The 14230-nt window shown below is 38.6% G+C and overlaps 1 long non-coding RNA gene across 1 annotated transcript in view; it reads left to right on the plus strand.

Moving 5' to 3' along the window:
• The window catches only part of LOC149136424 (uncharacterized), a 114578-nt gene that overhangs the window by 68374 nt on the left and 31974 nt on the right, over window positions 1-14230 (plus strand). The gene's annotated exons all lie outside the window — the stretch shown is intronic.

Below are 14230 nucleotides of genomic sequence, written 5' to 3' on the forward strand. Positions count from 1 at the left end.
CTTAATCATTTAATCATATCTCTCTTGTATCCTATAAACCTGTTTGTCACAACACATACATATGTATATATATATATATTTGTGTGTGTGTGAGTGTGTGTGTGTGCGCGCGTGCGCGTTGATATATATGTAAACACACACACACACTTATATATATATATATATATATATATATATATATATATATATATATATATTATATATATATTATATTGTTCTACTTCAACCTTCAGCATCTATCGTTCCATTATTTATCGGTTTCTCATGTTCCCGCTCATTCTTTCCATACAATACTTCCCGTTCTCCGCCCCCCCCCTCTCTCTCTCTCTCTCTCTCTCTCTCTCTACACGCACAATTATTTTCAATTCTGTCATATTTTTCCCCGATTTAACACAAATTTCTTGTGTACTTGCTTATTTTCATCCTTTCAAATCTCTTTCTCTTCCCTTCTGTCTCTCTTTCTCTCTGCCTTTATCACACGCACACACAATTACATGCACACACACACACAAACATATATATACACACACACACACGCACACACACAAGCATACACACTTATGCAATAATACAAATACACACGCTAACATATATGTGTAGTAGCGCGCACGCACGCAAACACACACACACTCCCCGTGCGCGCGCGCCGCTCTGACGTTCTCTCTCTCTCTCTCTCTCTCTCTCTCTCTCTCTCTCTCCTCACCTTCGCATCGTATTTACCGTCTGTGGTGTTAACACCACACCGTCATTTATTTCTTTTAATGAATTCTTTTATTCGAATCCATCTTTAAAATCTTCCTTTTCTTTCTTTTCTTTTTTTTTTTTTTTGTCTTGTTCTCACTTTTAGATGTAATTATAAGAAAATAAACAGAGCAGATTACCCAGTTTAACGCAAGAATTAAAAGCGACTTTACAGCTTCTGCTGATTTGCACTTGCTTGGTCGTATTGATGATTATTTTTCTGATATTTCGTCTCGATTACAATATAAAGAAATATGAGAAGTCTTTTTGGAAGAATTAAGGTCGAACCGATCCCAACAAGAAATCGAAACCGGTTCACCGAGAATTCCCCGTTCACCAATCTATTGGCACATATCTACTGGTGTTGATAAGACACAAAGAAAGACAGATTGCGATATTGAGCCCTTCTCGGGAGCTTTAACGATTCATCGTGTAATTGTCATCTTTTGATATCGAAACCGGTACCCAGGTACGACTGGCTGCGGGCTTACCTTTTCTTCTGACACTCGTTTCGCCCTTCGTTTCATATTAGTATTGATTTAGAAGTGAAGTGCATAGATATGAGAGAATTCAATCGATTGGCAGAGATAAGGAGGGGAGCAAGGTGATGAGCACTGTGGACGCGGTGGAGAGAAGCAGGAAGAAAGTCTTAAAATCGAATAACGAAACACGGAGAAGGGAAAGGAGAGAGAGAAAGGATGTCAAAGACAGTCATTAGAATTATTGGCATAGCGATGGTCCGTGTTGAATCGGTGAGGAAATGTGGATAAAAGAAAGCAAGTTGGTATATTGTGAGAAGCACAGACTAGCTTTTGTGGGGCTCTTCTTCAAAGATAGTTATGTAGTCAAGTGTAGGATATAAATATGGGACAATGAATGGATTTCAAATCAAGCTTGTTTTGTTTAAGTTGAATGTGATTGTGGTGGTGGTGGTGGTGGTGGTGGTGGTAGTGCGTTATCATTCTGTGAAGGAGCTCCAAAGGGTTGCTATCAAAACGGCTCCACTGACACTGTCCCTGATTCTATGATGCAAACTTCCTGTTTTAAAGAGATCTAAATTAAACTTTCTGTCAAAATATCGTCTTCATTGATATTCTAAATATCAAACTGATGAATTGTTTTATTAAACTCTTCATTATTTCAAAAGTAATTAAAAGAAAAGCAGTGTATTCCATGAGAAATATAGTAAGAAAAGGGTTAAGCATGCATCGATTCTTTTAATTGAAAAGGACTAATTTTGAGGATAGACCTTATGCAACCAGGTGAAGAGTTGGTCAGTAAGTACTTTTCACTCAAAACTCGAAAATGCCCACAACCTCCCACTCTCTTTCTCTCTTGAATTCAACCAGAACAAACTATAAGCAAAAATGGATTTTTTTTATACTTTTGCATCAACTAATCTTAGAATAAAACATGCTTTACTTGAATGAGTTATCAATTTGTCTTGTCTCAATTCCACCACTTTACTAATCCACCATTTTAGTTGAATAAGACATTAATTTGCTCTCTTGATTCCTCTAACTGATCACCTCTGTTGATTCAGTGGTGTGTAGAGTGCACCAGACCATGAGTGTGCGGACAGGGCTGCCACTATGTTGTGTGTGTGTGTGTGCGCGCGTGTGTGTGTACATGTGCATATATGTGTATGCTGTAGTTGAAGGTACGTTTATGTTTAAGGAGGGAAAGGCAGCCAATTTGGCCGCTGCATTGGGCAATCAAAACCCACACTACTCCACTTTGTCCTTTTCATTTCAACAGCATTTTCCATCCATACTGTATATGTGACCTTGAAAACAATTTGGATCAGAGAGATTGTATATTAGCCCATCTCCAAACCTCACCTGCTTCCAAGTAAGTTAATATTCCATTATGCCCAGGTGAAATTACATGGAAAACTGGAAACAAAAAAAACACATCTTGCATGACAGTAACACTCGTTTAAAACTACTCCCTGTTGTTAAATCAAGGAGACAGGAAAACACACACAACACACACACACACACACACACACACACACACAACACACACACGCATTGAGCTGATCGTTGGTGTAACCATGTTATTCTGGCAATCTCATAAACTAGCTTTCTTTACTGCCATTGATTCGTAATGGATAATGTGGAGCTTACATATTAATGCAAACATGTAGGCATAATAACACTGAAACTAATACAGCATGAAGAATGCTACAAAACAGCTGTAATCCTAAGGATATCATGTGATTAAATAAATATTTATTCATCTCTCATACCTCCAGACTTCTATGGTTTACACACACACACACATAGTCCAGAGATGAGGCCCACAGATTCTCCATATAGAATACATTTAGTAGTACTCAAAAGACTCAAACTTTGACTCCAATGTCTTTACAGGGGATCATTCCACAGGGTAAAGAAAGGCTATAAGAGGGATCAGGTTGAGTAGATAGAGAGGAGAATTATGCAAATAAATTAGATACAACAAATATATAGCAGTTTGGATGTTGCCAGTACCTCCTGACTGGCCTTCGTGCCGGTGGCATGTAAAAGCACCCACTACACTCTTGGAGTGGTTGGCATTAAGAAGGGCATCCAGCTGTAGAAACTCTGCCAAATCAGATTGGAGCCTGGTGTAGCCATCCGGTTCACCAGTCCTCAGTCAAATCGTCCAACCCATGCTAGCATGGAAAGCGGACGTTAAACAGTGATGATGATGTATACATGCAAAATGAAAGAAAGCAAAAGGTGGAGACTTTCAGACGATGAATTTTTAAGTATAAATATATAGATACTAATATTAATAGTTCCAAATTCAAAGATGAAATTCCATCTTTGAACTTCTCTGCATTTAGATCTAAAATGTAAGATCTCTATCCTGATGAAAGAGGCTCAACTCATCCTATGTTAATTGCATCCATACAGCAGCATATTGTGATGAACTAAATCTACCAGCATTATTATGGAACGCTGAGCCCCCAGAAACGACCATGGGAATTATAACACCTTTTTTCCACCCCTTTAATTTTCTCTGTCGTTTGTACACTGTGTAAGTTGGACATTAATATAGATATCTATAGATTGAGACTTAAAAATTCATCATCTCAAAGTTTCCACCTTCTGCTTTCTCTCATTTTGCATGTGTACATTTATCTCTCTCTCTCTCTCTCTCTCTATATATATATATATATATATATAGAGAGAGAGAGAGAGAGAGAGAGAGAGAGAGAAAGAGAGAGAGAGAGTACCGCCTGACTGGCCTTCGTGCTGGCACCCACTACACTCTCGGAGTGGTTAGCATTAGGAAGGGCAGCCAGCTATAGAAACTCTGCCAAATCAGATTGGATCCTGGTGTAGCCACCTGGTTCACCAGTCCTCAGTCAAATCGTCCAACCCATGCTAGCATGGAAAGCGGACGTTAAACGATGATGATGATGATGATATATATATATGTATAGGTTAAATAAAATGAGTCAACAAAGCCAAGGCAGTGTGAAATTTCTAGGACATTTTATAAAGAGAAGAGTAGTGTTACAGCTGTTTCAGGGATATAAAGGATATCCTATCATCAGTGACAATATGAAAGAGTTAAATAGAAGGGAATACTAGAGTTCAATATAAAAAGTTATTTTGGAAAGGGAGAGATATAAGAAGTATAAAAGGAAATCTTTTATATCTTTTACATCCCTGAAACAGCTGTAAGACTACTCTTCTCTTTATAAAATGTCTTAGAAATTTCACACCGCCTTGGCTTTGTTGTCTCATTTTATTTAACCTATACACACAACCCACGTTAGACTCCTCACTATTACTGAACCGGGAGTCTAACAGTGGTCCTTCCATAGCAATTACATAGCCTTAACTGCCTTTCGGATCTTCTGGATACCAAAATCTCTCATATATATATACATACATACATATATATATATATGTTTATATATATATACATATATATATATAAATCTATATACACACACATATGTATACATATGTACATATATATATATGTATATATGTATATATGAATCTTTTTTGTTTATTTTCCTGAATTTGACATGTATTTATTGTGATAATTGTAAGGTAGCTTAGAGACATTTCGCGTCTTCTTTAAGTATGTGGCAAAGCCAATGTACTTACTCACTTGCCCTGAATACTGATTTATATATATATATATATTGGATTGGCAACTAAGTTCCTGCCGTTTTTTTAAATTTAAACTTTTTAAAAGGTTTAATAAAAAATAACAACTAATTAATCAATAATGTATTCACCCTTGGGGTTTACAACTTCTTCCCAACGTTCAACAAGATTTTCAATACCTCGTTGGTAGAAATCACCTGATTTTGACTCGAAATATTGATCCCACTAAGCTCTCAATTCTGCATCAGTATTGAACGAAACTCCCCGCATAACATTTGAAAGAGATCGAAAGAGGTGGAAATCCATGGGTGCCAAATCAAGAGAGTACGGCAGGTGTGGCAGCACTTCCCAGCCATGCGTTTGAATGGCTTCCTTGGTCATATTGGCAATATGAGGGCAGGCATTGTCGTGCAGCAGAAGAACTCCATGCTGCCGATTAGGTCTTTTCTCTTGAATAGCCATGTTGAGTTGTTCCATCTGTTGAACATAGAGTTCTGCATTGACCGTTTGGTTCCGTTCAAGCAATTCATAATAGATAATCCCTTCCCAGTCCCACCGTACGCACAACATCATTTTATGCAGATGAAGATCTGTTGAGGCAAATGAAATCGAAATCGAACCAAATTCTCCTTCACTGGACACTAAACTCGGCTTGCGAAGACTTGTTGGGGCAAGTGAAATCGAAATTGTGATTGAACCAAATTTGATGACTGGCACCTGTGCCAGTGGACTGCTAAGAGCACCATTCGAGCATGTTCATTGCCAGAGCAGCTGTCTGGCTTCTGTGCCAGTGGCATGTAAATAGCACCATTTGAGCATGATCGTTACCAGCGTCACCTTACTGGCACTTGTGCCGGTGGCACGTGAAAAAACATTTGAGCGAGGTTATTGCTAGTGCCACTAGACTGGCTCCTGTGCAGGTGGCATGTAAAAAACACCATTTTGAGCATGGCCGTTGCCAGTACCGTCTGACTGGCCCTCGTGCCGGTGGCATGTAAAAGTACCCACTACACTCTCGGAGTGGTTGACGTTAGGAAGGGCATCCATCTTTAGAAACTCTGCCAGATCAGATTGGAGCCTGGTGCAGCCATCTGGTTCGCCAGTCGTCAGTCAAATCGTCCAACCCATGCTAGCATGGAAGGCTGAAGCTTGGAGCAGCCTCCTTGCTTGCCAGTCCCCCAGTTAAATTGTCCAACCCATGCCAGCATGGAAAGTGGTCGTTAAGCAATTATAATGATGATGATGATGATGACAACATCTCAGTTTGAAACGATTGCTGTTGTGTGTTTCTTGTTGACTCTAAAGTAAGTTGTAGCTACATGAGACTAAGATGAAGGGAAGTCGATACTTGCATAATCTCTTCCTGCTATTTCCTGATCATAATTCCATTCAAACTATAATCCATGAACACCATTCACACTAATTTCATTACACGCTTCTATCTGTAGGCTTCAAATAGGATTATTGAAAGTTTTGTAAATCATTAATACCTTGGATGAATTTCCCTCGTTAGAGTATTTACCTTGAGATGAAATCATTCGTTTCACATCTCATCAAACTTATCATTTGGCTTCATTATGTAAAAAAAAACACAACAGAAATTGAGGGATTTGCAGGGCACCAATTGCATGAAGCCAGGGGAAAATATGGAAAATGTTGCATCAAATTTAGTCTTAGCTTTTTATTTTTTCATATACATTTGTTTATTATTGGTTACAAGGATGTTATGTAGAAAAAATAAGCATTATACAAACTATGTAGTATATATATATACAATACCTACAGACATACATACACACACACACATGTATATATATATATATATATATATACCATTTAAGTATATATGAACATAATTTCCTTAGGCTAACCTTTTTGTTTGGTGACTATGGAAGGATTACTGGTGAGTTGATAGACAGGTAGGTTGGTAGATAGGTAAGTTGGTAAGTGGACAGATATATATATATATATATATATATATATATATATATATATATATATATATATATATATATATATATATAAAGAATATGTACATGTATATATAAAAACTAAATCTATATGTACTATATGTATGTGTATATATTCAAAGACTCTATCTCTATATATACAAAATGTATGATATATACACTCAGAAACACATATACACACACATACAAAATACATATGCATTTTTAATGCCATATTGTAGATGTAGTTCCAGACAAGAAATAAGTCTATACAATGCCAGAAATCAAAGGGATTACATGATTGCTTTTTGTGTGGAGAGGATAACCTGGAAGGTTGATTAGGTGTCCATTGGGGATGATATTTTTTGGAAAAAGTTTGTATATTTTAACCAATAAATAGATAGCCAAGAGAAGCAAGCACACACACACACACACACACACACACGTTATGTATGTATAAATATATATATATACATGTACTTACATATATATTTAGATCTATATAATATATATATATATATATATATATATATATATATATATGTATGTATGTAGGTAGGTAGGTAGGTAGGTAGGTACAGGGAGAGATACAGAAGGATGTGTATATACATTCATGCACACACACACACATCACACATATATTATACAGTGATAAAAATCTGCTGGACATAATAGAAGCAGCCACTTTTGAATAGAAAGTACTCTGAACATGACACATGTAGAGTGAAAAGTGTTATTTCTTTGATAGCAATCAATCTACGCAGGGTGATTAAGCTGTTTTGTAAATAACTCATCAGAAGGTCGAGTTAAAATGAAGCCAGGACATTATAGGAATAAAGCTGGTTAAAAGGGTAACCCAATTCAATTCAAAACAATGCTAACAGTCACACACATCAATACAGATGCATTTAAAATTATGAATAACACCAAGAAACAATTATTTAGTTGAGTGAATTAAGAGCATGAAATATTTTATGAATGGAACACCAGAAAGAATAAATATGTAAACAGAGTAGTTGATACACATATGCTTATAGAGATAGAGGCCATTGTTAACAAGGTGGGAAGGCAACTTGTAGAAGTTAAATGACTTAAATCTTCTGGGAATACAGTTCAGAGTTTTTTGGAGAGGACAGTTGAGAAATGATATCTTACTAAAAAAGATATGGCAGCCCTCCATAGTGCATTCCCTTTGCATGCTTTAGCTCTTGAAAGTATATCCTGACTAAGATGATACAGTATTGAAATATTCTTTAATGATTAAATGTATGTCACTAAAGAAGTTTGTATACATCTGTTATGGTTGTTAAAGGTATATGTATGTAAATAAAACCTTGGTTTATGTGGGTTTGAGGTCATACCAATGTAAGCTTTTGAACAGACATTAGTAGTTACTGAACATTGGTACACAATATCCTAAACCATGCAGTCAGATTCTAGAAGGCAGTTGTTGGGATTACAGCAGTTGAATAAGAACTTTGATAGCATTTTTATTAAAGAACTTGTAATGTTCGTGGTTTAAGGAGAAACACTTCTGAAAATGTCTAAAGAAGATCTGAGTAGATGGTAAAGCAGTTGCAATATTCAATGGATTCTAAGTTTCTTTTCTTGCTTTTTTTTTTTGTTTTTCTTAATGAAAATTTTCTTTAAAACCACTTTTGAGTAAGGCTTCATTAAATGCCCAGTGAAAACTCTACTCATTAGCTGAAAGTTGGGCAGGCCTAAGCAAGATGTTTGAAATGAGATTATTAATTATGTGCTGGAAATAGTTGTGTGTATGTAGGTATGTGTGTGTGTATATATATATATATATATATATATATGTATATATATATATGGCCGTTGCCAGTACCGCCTGACTGGCTCCTGTAGGATTTTCGAGCGAGATCGTTGCCAGTGCCCCTGGATTGGCTTGTGCGGGTGGCACATAAAAGACACCATTTCGAGCGTGGCCGTTTTCGTGCGGGTGACACGTAAAAGCACCCACTACACTCTCTGAGTGGTTGGCGTTAGGAAGGGCATCCAGCTGTAGAAACTCTGCCAAATCAGACTGGAGCCTGGTGTTGCCATCCGGTTTCACCAGTCCTCAGTCAAATCGTCCAACCCATGCTAGCATGGAAAGCGGACGTTAAACGATGATGATGATGATGATGATATATCATCATCATCATCATCATCGTTTAACGTCTGCTTTCCATGCTAGCATGGGTTGGACGATTTGACTGAGGACTGGTGAACCAGATGGCTACACCAGGCTCCAATCTGATTTGGCAGAGTTTCTACAGCTGGATGCCCTTCCTAACGCCAACCACTCCGAAAGTGTAGTGGGTGCTTTTATGTGCCACCGGCACAAAGGCCAGTCAGGAGGTACTGGCAACAGCCACACTCGAAATGGTGTATTTTACGTACCACATGCACAGAAGCCAGTCCAGCGGTACTGGCAGCGAACTCGCTCGAATGTCTTTTTGCGTGCCACTGGCACAAGTGCCAGGAAGGCGACGTTGGTAACGATCATGCTCAAATGGTGCTATTTACGTGCCATCGGCACGGAAGCCAGACAGCTGGTGTTCGTCACGCTCGAGGTACCATCACGATTTTGCTTTCACTTGCCCCAACAGGTCTTCGCAAGCCGAGTTTAGTGTTCAATGAAGAGTCGTTGGCATGGATGCCAGTCTACAGATTTAGTTCAATTTTGATTTCGATTTCGATTTCACTTGCCTCAACAGGTCTTCACAAGTGGAGTTTAGTGTCCAATAAAGGAATGTTACGCATAAGGGGGCTGGCTACATCCCAGGCAGAGGCCTTGGATTTTAGTCTCACTTGGCTTGCCAGGTCTTCTCACACACAGCATATTTCCAAAGGTCTCGGTCAGAAGTTATTGCCTCGGTGAAGTCTAATGTTCAGAGGTCGCGCTTCACCACCTCATCCCAGGTCTTCCTAGGCCTGCCTCTTCCATGGGCTCCCTCAACCGCTAGGGTGTGGCACTTTTTCACACAGCTATCCTCATCCATTCTTGCCACATGTCCATACCAGCGCAATCGTCTCTCTTGCATACCACAGCTGATGCTTCTTAGGTTCAACTTTTCTCTCAAGATACTTACACTCTGTCGTGTATGCACACTGACATTACATATCCATCAGAATATACTGGCTTCATTCCTTGCGAGCTTATGCATGTCCTCAGCAGTCACGGCCCATGTTTCACTGCGATGTAGCATGGCTGTTCATACACATGCGTCATACAGTCTGCCTTTTACTCTGAGTGAGAGGCCCCTTGTCACCAGCAGAGGTAAGAGCTCTCTGAACTTTGCCCAGGCTATTCTTATTCTAGCAGCTACACTTTCAGCGCACCCTCCCCCACTTCTAACTTGGTCACCCAGATAGCGGAAGCTATCAACTACATCCAGTTTTTCTCCCTGGAATGTGACAGAAGTTGTTTTCTGCACATTTTCAGTGTTTATTGCACCTGAACATCTACCACATACAAAAACTAACTTCCTAGTTAACCTGCCTTTGATATTGCTGCACCTCTTATGTGTCCATAGCTTGCACCGGGTACATCTTATAGAGTTACTACCTACACCTTTTCTACAGATCAAGCAGGGCCATCTACCTGAAGGGGTTTGTATTTTATCTACCTTCCTACTTATTAGGATTTTGGATTTAGCTAGGTTGACTCTAAGGCCCTTCGATTCTAGTCCTTGCTTCCACACCTGAAACTTCTCCTCTAGTTCTGATAGGTCGTCAGCATAGAGGAGCTCCCAGGGGCATCCTGTCTTGAATTCCTCTTATCGCCTGGAGGACTATGATAAATAGGAGGGGGCTGAGGACAGAACCTTGGTGGACCCCTACCTCTACCCGGAATTCATTGCTGTACTCATTGCCAACCCTCACCTTACTGACAGCGTCTCTGTACATGGCTCGCACAGCTCTCACTAACCATTCTTCTATCCCTAGTTTCCTCATTGACCACCAGATAAGGGATCGGGGGACCCTGTCAAAGGCTTTCTCCATGTCAACGAAAGCCAGGTACAGAGGTTTATCCTCGGTTAGGTATTTTTCCTGCAGCTGTCTTACCAGGAATATAGCATCAGTGGTGCTTTTCCTTGGCACGAACCCAAACTGCATCTCATCTAAACTGACTTGCTCCCTAATTAGTTGGGCTATGACCCTCTCCGTGACTTTCATTACCTGATCTAACAACTTAATACCTCTGTAATTATTCCTATCGAATGCATCACCTTTACTTTTGTAGCAGTTGACTATGGTGCTGCTACACCAGTCATTGGGTATGACTCCTTCGTGTATCACCTGGTTCGTAATACGGGTGACTAGGCTGTAGCCAACACTGCCAGATATTTTAAGCATCTCTGCAGTGATTCCTGATGGGCCGGGGGCTTTCCCTGTCTTCATACTCTTAATTGCTTTATCTACCATGGAACTGTCAACTCGGATAGCTGGTCCCTCAGTTGGGTCGACATTTGGCAGACTCTCTTTCTCCCATTCATTCTCTTTGTTGAGCAATCTTTCATAGTGGCGTCTCCAAACCTCTCTCTTTGCAGCCTCGTTTAGTGCAAGTGTACCATCATCCATGCGAACATATTTCTCTCCCATGACATCACGATTCTCTCTCCTACACTGATGATAGTGATAGTGAAGCCTAACACTTGAACTGATTGTGAGGGCTCTGGTTGTGTGCAGCTCACAGTTAAGGGTGATAATGGTGCAATGATGTTTCTTTGATATGAGAAGCATTTGTTTTTTCTTGCTATTGGAAGATGCTTTGAAGGTCTCTGTTCATGGATGAAGGGTAGTATCATCTACATAAGCAGAGTGTTGCTAGACATGAAGGCAAGTTAAATCATTGATCTTTAGAAGGGATCTTTTGAAGGGAAATAAGACTGAAGCCTGGGGCATGCTGGAATTGATAGAATGAGAGACAGAAAGAACTTTGTCGATAGATATTGTAATAGAGACCTGTTAGGAAGTTTCTAATCCAAGAAATGAAAGATGGATTGAACCTGTTAATGGGGTGTTGTCACAGAGTATTCATATACCTAACACAGTTAAAAGTTTTCCTGATATTGAGGATGACAACGTTATTTTCATCAAATGTTTCAATGTGAGAGTCCACTAGTGGGTGATATAGATGTGTAGGTCACTGGTGGATCATACCAGTGCTCGTTAAGGAGAAAGTGAGAGACAGAGAGAGAAAGAGAAGTTCAAAGTGTTGGAGGATGTCGTTTCTAATAGTTGCCTCTATCATCTTATAGATATTAAAAGTAAATACAATAGGCCAAGGGTTGGCAGGGTCGGAGAGATTTCAGTTCTTGAGAATGAGACACACTGTAGCATGTTTCTAGAAACCAGGGTAGATCCCTGCAGAGAGGAAAAGATTGAAGAATTTGATGAGAATAAGGGCTAGATATGGGATACAGTGTTTGAGTGCAATGCAAGAGATATTGTTAAGGGTAGTGGCTCCATCATTTTGAATGAATGAAGGTATTTACACACTTGATGAGTATGTAGGCTAAGTTGAGGATCTGGAAAGGAAAAAAAGTCATAGATTTGGAGACGTGCAACACAGGCAGCAAAAATAGTGAGGCTTTCCCCAAGGGACTACTGCTAACAGAATATTCAAAGATATTATTTAGTGTTTCATTAGGTTTGTGGAATTGGTAATGAAAGGAATTTGTGATGACCAGATAATTGGCATTTGTGAGATGGACTTTGTCAGTTATTTGGAATTCTAAATCTTTAAAGAAGTATCTATTGGTTGTAAATGGATTGACAATATTTAGAATTAAAAGCTTGTCATGCCAATAAAGACTTCCCATGATTCCAAGCAAGTGCATTTCCATTAAGTAGAGGCCAATGAGATAGCCTGTTTCCAATAGAGACCTGGGCACCCATGGTAACATTGAAGAGGTCGATAGATTTCTTATTGATCCCTGGATTATATTTGACAACTGTTATCCAAGCCTGAATAATGATCTCTATTACTTTCTCCATGATGATGCTGGTGATAGATCTAATGTAATTGATTGCATTAATCGACATGTGTAGAGCGATCAATTTGTAACAATCACAAAAGAACAACAATCATTAAAAATTATTCCATTGTAGAAGTGTGGTTATTGTTAAGTAAATAAGAGAGAATGCTGAATCAATTCAAGAACTGTATATATAACTATAGTTACATCCTTAGAAATAACATATTATGCTACCCCCCCCCCCCCCCCCACACACACACATACATTCACACTTTAATTTATTCAGGTATTCATCATACACATATATCATCATCATTATCATCATCATTAAACGTCTGCCTTCCATGCTGGCATGGGTGGGACAATTTGACAAGAGCCAGCCAGACAGAAGCCTGCACCAGACTTCTGTGTCTGTTTTGGCAGGAGTTTTACAGCTGGATGCCCTTCCTAAATATATATCATCATCATCATTAAACGTCTGCCTTCCATGCTGGCATGGGTGGGACAATTTGACAAGAGCCAGCCAGACAGAAGCCTGCACCAGACTTCTGTGTCTGCTTTGGCAGGAGTTTTACAGCTGGATGCCCTTCCTAACCCTAACCACTTTACAGTGTGGACTCAATGCTTTTTAAATGGCACCTGCACTGACAGGGTCACCAAGTAACTTGCAAGACAAAAATCTTTTGAGAGGGGAGGGGGCATTGGAGGAGGTATATATATATATATATATATATATAATAATAATAATAATAATAATAATAATAATATTAGGGATAAAATCCAAAATTACAGGTAAAAACTCAATAAAAATCAATTTATTAAAAATTAAAATTAAATTAAGTTTCACAGTATAAAATATATATAAATATATAGTATTGGGGAAAAGAACCAAGGTTTATGAACTCATCGATGAAAATCCACTGTCACATATATATATATACATATATATAAAGGTTATGAAGGTTAATGGAGTGAACCAGACCCTAAAGATACAGGTACTACCGAGTAAGTGCTGTATACTGACTAGTTATGCCCCAGATGTGGTTGTAACATGAATGGGGAATATAACATGGGTTGTGTATTAGCGTGTGTATATATAAAAAAGAATGAGATTAAGAGACCAATGGCATAAGTAAATTTATATTTTATGTAGAATGTCTTACAGCTGTTTCAGGGAAAAATTCAATGTATCCCTTCATCAGAGACGGTAATAGTAGAAGAATGGATTATTACATCTATCTGAGGGAATTTTCAGTTAGAAATGAGAGTGATGCGGAGAAGAAAAAACATATATACATATATAATAATTCAATAATAGGATATAGTCTTTTATAAGAATTTATCAAGTAGCTAGCGTGAAAAAACCTCATAAGGGAAAAATCTAAGGGTCTAGCTTTGAGAATTACATTTCCTCGCGTTCAGTAAAAAT

The sequence above is a fragment of the Octopus bimaculoides genome, chromosome 3, assembly GCF_046866305.1.
Source record: "Octopus bimaculoides isolate indiv1 chromosome 3, ASM4686630v1, whole genome shotgun sequence".
NCBI classification, from domain to species: Eukaryota; Metazoa; Mollusca; class Cephalopoda; order Octopoda; family Octopodidae; genus Octopus; species Octopus bimaculoides.